We start from the raw sequence: 7,884 nt of genomic DNA, 5'->3' as shown, positions 1-7,884 counted from the left end.
AAATTAAATTAAAATTAGCTAAGTTGTTCCTTCAAAAAATTATTTGATCTGAAAAATATTTCAGAAGGAGAACAATCGCCCAAAGGAATGATTTTGTCTTATATTTTTTTAAATTTTAAATCTTGTTAATGGTATTTAATATATATGTCTAATTTTATTACAATTTATTTAACATTTATATTATTATTTGTTTTTAATACTAAAGGTTTGTCATAACAATCAGTTTATTACATTTGATTAAAAAAAAATATCCAACAAAAATTTTTATCCCATCATTATTACCTTCCCATTTCCGTCTCGTCCCTCTTTTACGTTGTAGAGTATTTTAAGAGTAAACTTTCATCTCTGATTCATATTGTCAGTTACATCAGTTATTTATGAAGCGATAAATAAAATAATGATTGTGCTATATATTTTTCTAATCACAATAACTTTAATAATAGTGGTATAGAACAATCATTACAAGTAAGTACAGTCATAAATAGTGGCATGAAATCCACTTTACTAATGCATGTACTATGATATAAAGCAAATAATAAATTTGTATTAGGAATAAGCAATTGTATAAAGTTCTTCTAGATAATGTATTTATATTTGAATAAAGTATTATTTAAAGGGATTATATTTTTCTCTTTAAAACTAGTTATCACTGTTTTAAGTGCTCTTATGAAGTTACATTTTGTGTGCTCATCATGGTACATTTCTTCATCTTCTCGCATAGTTCTGTGCAGTTAAGATTGTGTGGAAAACTTACTCGGTTGTGCACTCTTCCTTTTAACACTAGAGTACCTGATAAGCTGAAGAACTTTCTTTGAAGTGCATGTTAACGTAAACATGTAAAGAAGCACAATGGACGCTGTTCTTTCTCGATTCTCAAAGTTAATGGTGAAGGCAGATTCAGGTAGAGCTGGTCTATGCAGCACTATGGTTCAATAGTGAACTCAATCTACCTCTGGTGTTAGTGTTGCTCTAGTTGGTAAGTATTCTCCTTTACTTCCTTTCTTTGAGAACATCCTCGGATGTCCAGTGTTTGACATGTTTGTTCCAGGGTCAAAGACTTGACATATGAATATTTCTATTGAAAGTCTATCACCATCTATAAAGTTTTACTATCCGATTAATATAATTAAAAGGAAAATTGTTGATTATAATATTTTTTTGAGTTGTAACATTCCTATAAACAAAAATAAAAATTATATGTTTTTTTTTTAATTACTTTTCAATTAATTTTTCTGTTATACGAACAATTTAACTTGATTACTTATATTTCTTATGTTATAAAAGTTTGGATTTATATTATGTTTCTTAATTTATTGAGTTCTTATGTATGTTTTAAGTTACTGTTGTGCATTTTTATTTAGCTTTTAAATTACTTTCATGCATGTTTAAAATTACTCCTATGAATGTCAAAATTATTTTTATATGTTAAATTTCTTGATTTTGGTATCTTAATAAATTAAGTTGTTATTTGAAGTTGTACTTGTGTTAAATTTTGTAGTTCATTAAGTTACTTTTTATTAGTTATTTATTGTATATTTGATGTGTATTCTGTTATCATATTAGAACTTTTGTCATGTTAACATTAATAAATTAAGTATGCTAAGATTTTTTTTGTTTGGTGTAGGATTCTGGATAGTAATGCTGAGGTTGATCATCATTTGATTTCGAACAGATCCAGTTATAAGTACAGTTTCCAGTAGAGCAAAGCATGTACATAGAATGAATAGACTATATATGAAGCAGAGTTGCACAACAGGTGATTATGGAATGCAAAATTATTTTAATTTTAATACCCATTGAAGATTGCCATATCCCTCAGGAATATAAACACTAGTTTCTTTCTATTATTTACTGTATTGCTTTCTGGGATAGGTAATCTGTTATCTTGAATTAATCATGGTATGAGAAATAACTTAATTCAAGTTTTTCCAGTATATTTATCATTGATCTTGTTGAGGATTGCTAGTTCTTTACTTATGTATATTAGGTTTTAATGGATCTTTTTTGTTCTTTTGGAGAACAAGTGGGTTTCATTGAAATATGAAATAATATATTCAAATTATCTATTAAATTCTTTTGCAATCTAACTATAAGATTAAACAGTAGATGGTTTTTCATGGTGTTTATTTCTGCTATACCATCAAGAACTAGAATACATGGACTAATTCACTTTAAAAATAAATTGTGTTGGTTGGTAGGTATTATCTTCCAAGAAAAAAATAATCATGTTGATAATTTTAATTTTACTCCATGATATCATTCATGACTTCATAAGAGATTTCTGAACTAATAAACTACCTCTAGACCAGATTTTGACTGTTTCTAGTAGGTGATGCACAATAACACTAGACCCATTACTCAATGCTGGATATGTGACAGCTGAACTTTTTTTTTGGTTGGCTCTAACCTTGTAGATCTTTGGCCGCCCAAACCATCCTTCTCCACACCTTCCTATCTTGGGCTACTACTTTCTAGTTTGTTACATGCAGATCCTTTGCATCTTTGTTGATCCTGTCTATCCATCTGCTTTTTGGTCCCCCGTGTGGTCTCTTGCTTCTGTACTGGCATTCATTGTTATATAGAGGTGTCCTGATGGATTGCTTCGGACCACATGTTTCACCCATCTTAACCTTCTTGCCTTCATATCATGAGATATTGACTCACCAGTCTCTACAGGCAGTTCACTGTTAGTACTTCTCCTACATGTTTTATCCCCCTGATCCCAGATTGCTCCTGTAATTGTACATGGAAACCAAGGACTTTCCATTCAAATTTCTCAATTCTACTTTTTAGGGTACCTGTTAGAGCCCAGTTCTCACAGCCATATATCAGAGCCGACTTCATCATGGCATTAGTTTCAGATATTCCTATTATCAGCAATTTGATCTTCCAGTAATTTCATCCATGTAGATTTATTGGCATGTAATATCATCTAATGTGAACTTTTATGAAGAAACAGCAGAAAAGTCATGTACTCATTGACTATCAAATTAAAATATCATATCAACTTTTTGACACAACTAAAAAATGTGCTAACAGTGATTACTCTGTTTTCAAAACTGCATAAATTAAATTGTATAAAATGTAGAAATCAGTATTGTAAATGTTAAATTAAATATTTAAAGGTTGTTAATTATCCATATAGAATTGATGGAAGGCTTAAAAAAAGGTATCCAACTAAAAAAAACAAAATATTTATTTGAAACCTCCCTTTTTTGTTGGATATCCGAGATATCGAGGGATTGTTGAAAAAAAATGTATTCACCCTAAAGAGTAAATCATTGGAAATTAGTTCAGTTTAAAGAATCTAACTTCTAGTTTTACTTTAGGTCCGGGATTTACCATGTTCTATCAACAGTAGGGAAACTAAAGGAAATTCTGAAATTCCATATTTAGGGCATGTGTATACCAAATATGTTACAGCAACTTGTTAAATTTGATATATGGGATATCAGAGATTAAGCGACAAATTGTTGTTTTGTTAATTGTATGAGCTGTACTTTTTTTCAGGAACTCAATATTAATTGTATTTGAATATTATATTTTATTTTTATGACAATTTCTTTCTTTCCATAATTATTCATTTAATAAAAGTGAATAGAACTCATATATGTTCATAATGAATAATAATAATAATAATTAATTAATCTAACAGTTCATGTATTTCAATTGATCATCAACAATTTTGAGAAATAAATAGGAATTGTATTAAAAGTTTAAGTCATTATCTTTGAAGTATACCTTATAGATTGTACATACCACAAGTCAGGGTCTATTATAATTATGGTAGGCTGGGTTTTAGTAAGACATTAATAACAGATATTGTAATTAATAAATATTTATTACTGTATTTGTTATTAGTTTTGTATTTTCTATTCATTTCAACTCTTATTTTCTTTTACTGAATGCCATAGTTAACAATATTTTCTGTATTTTTTTTCCTAGTTGATAATTTTTATTTTTAAAAACATATTAAGATGGGAAGAGAATAGTACAGAAAGTAATTCATAGGCCAGAGGCACATCAAGTTCTTTGATGTGCTGAAGGCCTGTACCAACCTGCTCTTCAGGGAAATCACCCCTCCACCTTGACCTGGGAGGTGGCAAGGAGTGGCCTTGGTAGATGTACTCACTGAGGGTCAGGGTGTGGCCTCTGCAGTCTAAATTCAATTATATAAATAAAACCTACCCGCAGAGCGGCCCCTTCCCTTTCAATGAACTAAAGTAAGTGCTCAAAGTGTTACCCCCGCACACAGTGGACTTCTCCCCAATCCTTAAAATGCCTTCAGGCCATTTTTAAAATTATTTATTGTATGTGTGAATAAATAAGACCTTGGGAGAGTAAGTTTATTTTTCAAAATATGAAGGCGATAGTCAGTAGTGCGATCAAAGAGAACTCCCACACCCCTGACCTTCTTATTTTAAAATTAATTAAATTCTAATTTTTATACTATTTATGTAATACTTTTCAATATTGTTGAAGAAGATCAAGTGAAATAGTGAACTGTTAGATTAATTAATTATTTTGATAATGTAATTAATATTAAAAGGTATAATCTACTGAAATATTATTTATCAACAGTTGTACTGAAGTAATAATACATTGATTATGACTTTATTTTATTAAAAAAAAAGAAAGCTAACCAATTTTCATTGTCTATAATAAATACGTTATTCAAAACAAAACCAAGATGGCGGCACGTATTCTTCAAAAAGTTCGTTGAATAGCGGGCATGTTCAGCAAATTCAAATATTTTAAAAACTTTATTTAACTTCCCATCATAATTGTAATTACAGTAAATTTAAGAAAAAATAGGAGTCAAGAATAATGTTCATAAAGAAAATCACAGGAAAAAAACTCAAAACCGTAGTGTTACAGTCGATGTTGAGAACTAATAACCAGAGAAGGGAAAGGAAGAAAACTTGGTTTTTAGGGATTCGTTGCTTAGACATGGGCAGAGAATTATGTTTCCTGGATGAGGTCTTCATTCTATTTTATCTAGCTCAAGATATCCACATCTTGAAAATGAGGACATCGAAGAGTCACCCAAGAAGAATAAGAGACTCTTTGTTTTGGATCGCCAGTGAATGAGATAAGTGAAAACTGTTAAAGGACCAATACTTTGTTTCTTTAGTGTTTTGTTTACTGAAAGATTGCCAACAGTCAGCGTTAATTTGTTGAGAATATCAGAATACAGAATAATATTCAGAAAGTTAATCATTTAGAAAAATCCCTAACTGTTGTACGACAATCGATGTTTACATGTAACCTCAAGGAAGGTTTTCGTTTTGAAAAAGGACAGTTGTTGTCTAGACTGAGGAGAGAAAGGATCTCTTAAGTATGAAGAGGTCATCATCAATTTCTGTCAAGAAGGAAGCCATTTTTGGACGCTAAGACAAGAACAATAAGAAAAAACAAATCATCAAAGGAAGATCGTAGAGCTTGGTTAGTTTGGTTATAACTAAATTTAAATCAAATTGTAACAGAGATATTAATTTAATTAAGTTAATAGTAAAAGTGTTAGTATTCTGATTGCTAGTAACCCGCCCTGAGATATAGAGTCTCTCTTTTTATATAATAAAATTATATTATCCATTTAATATTAAAGTTCTTAACTTGAACCCAAAGTATCTCTTATATATGAAAAGTTTTATAAAACGAACAAACTTCACTTTATTTTATTTTTAATATTTTTAAAATTATTACAATATACACTATATAAAATAGGAATAGTATTAACATAATAACCCTCATTGTGCTTCAATGTTAGTACTTTATTGAAAGAATTCAGAATGACATATCTATCAAATGTCACTATGGCTTGATTTCTCATATTCCCATCATTATCCATTACTATTATGTATACTGGATATATGTTGTAATGTTCTCTTTTATGAAATTAAACAAAATATTCGATGAACAAGAAGGAAATTAAAGAAAAATATTTGATGAACAGGATGAGAAGCAAAGAAAAATATTTGATGAACAGGATGAAAAGGAAATAAAAATATTTGATGAACAAAATGAAAATAAAAGAAAAAAATTTAATGAACAGAATGAAAACTAAGAAAAATTTATGCAAAAATTGTCGAATAAAATTGAAACGACTATAGAGATCCGTGTGAAAGTTGCAGGGTTGAAATTAGGGAGTCAGAAAATAAAGTAGATGAAAACATTGAAGTGGTTGAAACTAATTAAACAATAAATAACTCTGAATTATTGGATGAAAATATTGATGAAAAGGTTAAACATTTTGGATTTGAAATTTATGAAAATTATGAATTAGAAATTAATGGAAATTGTGAATTGGAAATGAATGAGAATTTTGAATTTGAAATAAATGAGAAATCAAAACAAAATTTAGGAAACCAAATTGAATCAAATAAAATAGAGTTAAAAGAAGGTTTTTTAACGGAAACTACTTTAATATAGCAAATGTCTGAATTGTCTGAAAAGGTGATTGAATGCACTGTGAATGAACCAAAAAATCTTGTTAGTGGACTTGAAATCAAAACGTAATTGTGATATAGAACCTTTAAGTCAAGGGGATAATGTTTGATTTTACAGAAAAATAATCTGAGAAACATGAATAAATAAGGGAACTATTCATAAAATAAAATTTAAAGATTATGTATGCCAGAATTATTTACTCCATTCAAATCTTACATTACAGGGGAAGTAAAAAGTAAATTCATTAGGCCATTCAGCTTTAATAAGACATTTATAGGGATTGACCCATATTATTTAAATTTAAATTTAACCCAGAAAATAATATTACTTGAAAATGAATTTTGTAAGATTGGAAATAGGATATTTGATAAGGCTTTAAAGGTATCCTTAAATATTAAATTAATGTATAATGGCACCTGGTTGGTGGTAGCCAGGTGAAGGGGTCGCATTCCATTCCTTACACCACGGCAGAACATGCTGTAATATATTATATCATTTACTAAATTCGAAGTAATTTTTCTAGTTAACAATCTTTTGAAAATTCATAATGTTCATAGTTTCTATGAATGCCAAGTAATAATTTGCTCAAATAAGAATTTGTTTGCTAATCCACTAGTCAGTATAGCCTTGAGCAGTTTAAAGTTATTCTTTGTTATTATAAATTGAATTTTTTCTTTGTCTCTGGTATTAATCCATGTTTAGTTTTGGTCCATTGTCTTACTGTATTGTTGTTGGTCAAAGGGAGGTACTTGAAGAGATTCCTAAATAATTCATTATTTCATTTCCCAAAATTATTATCAGAACATTTTCCGAAACAAGTTCTTAATAAAATAAGGGATAAATAAAACAATCTATTATTGTGAACATATATTTTTTCTCTTTATAATGTATTATGTCTCTTTAATTATAATAAAGGTTCTCTAGGTGTGGGAGTTCATTTAAAAAACTTGTAAATGTTTTATTGGGTTTTGGTTAAGACTAAAATCATTATTGAATTTTCATTATTAACTCAGAGGCGGTTTTTTGATCAAATGTTTATTTAAATGACTGGAGTAAAATTTATTCAGAATTTATTAAAAAAAAATTTTTTTGTGTTCAAATTAATGTTTTTTTTAACCTAGAGAGAAGGAGAAATGTAATATCCTCTTTTATGAGAATAGTTGTTTTTATATATAAATGATTTTAGTTATGTTTTTATTTTATGTATTAAATATTGTTTATTTATAATGTTGTGTTTAATCAAAAAATAAAGCTAACTAATTTTGATCAGTCATATATGGAGTGGAAAGATTGTTATTCAAAACAAAGAAGATGGTGGTGGATGTCTTGCGAAAAGTTAGTTGAATCGCGGCCCTATTAAGCAGATTCAAATATTTTAAAAACTTTATTTTAACTTCCCATCATAATTGAAATTACAATACATTTAAGAAAAAA

The sequence above is a fragment of the Halyomorpha halys genome, unplaced genomic scaffold (genome assembly GCF_000696795.3).
Source record: "Halyomorpha halys isolate HHAL.00 unplaced genomic scaffold, Hhal_1.1 Scaffold702.1, whole genome shotgun sequence".
Taxonomy (NCBI): Eukaryota; Metazoa; Arthropoda; class Insecta; order Hemiptera; family Pentatomidae; genus Halyomorpha; species Halyomorpha halys.
Note: the sequence above shows the minus strand (reverse complement) of the source record.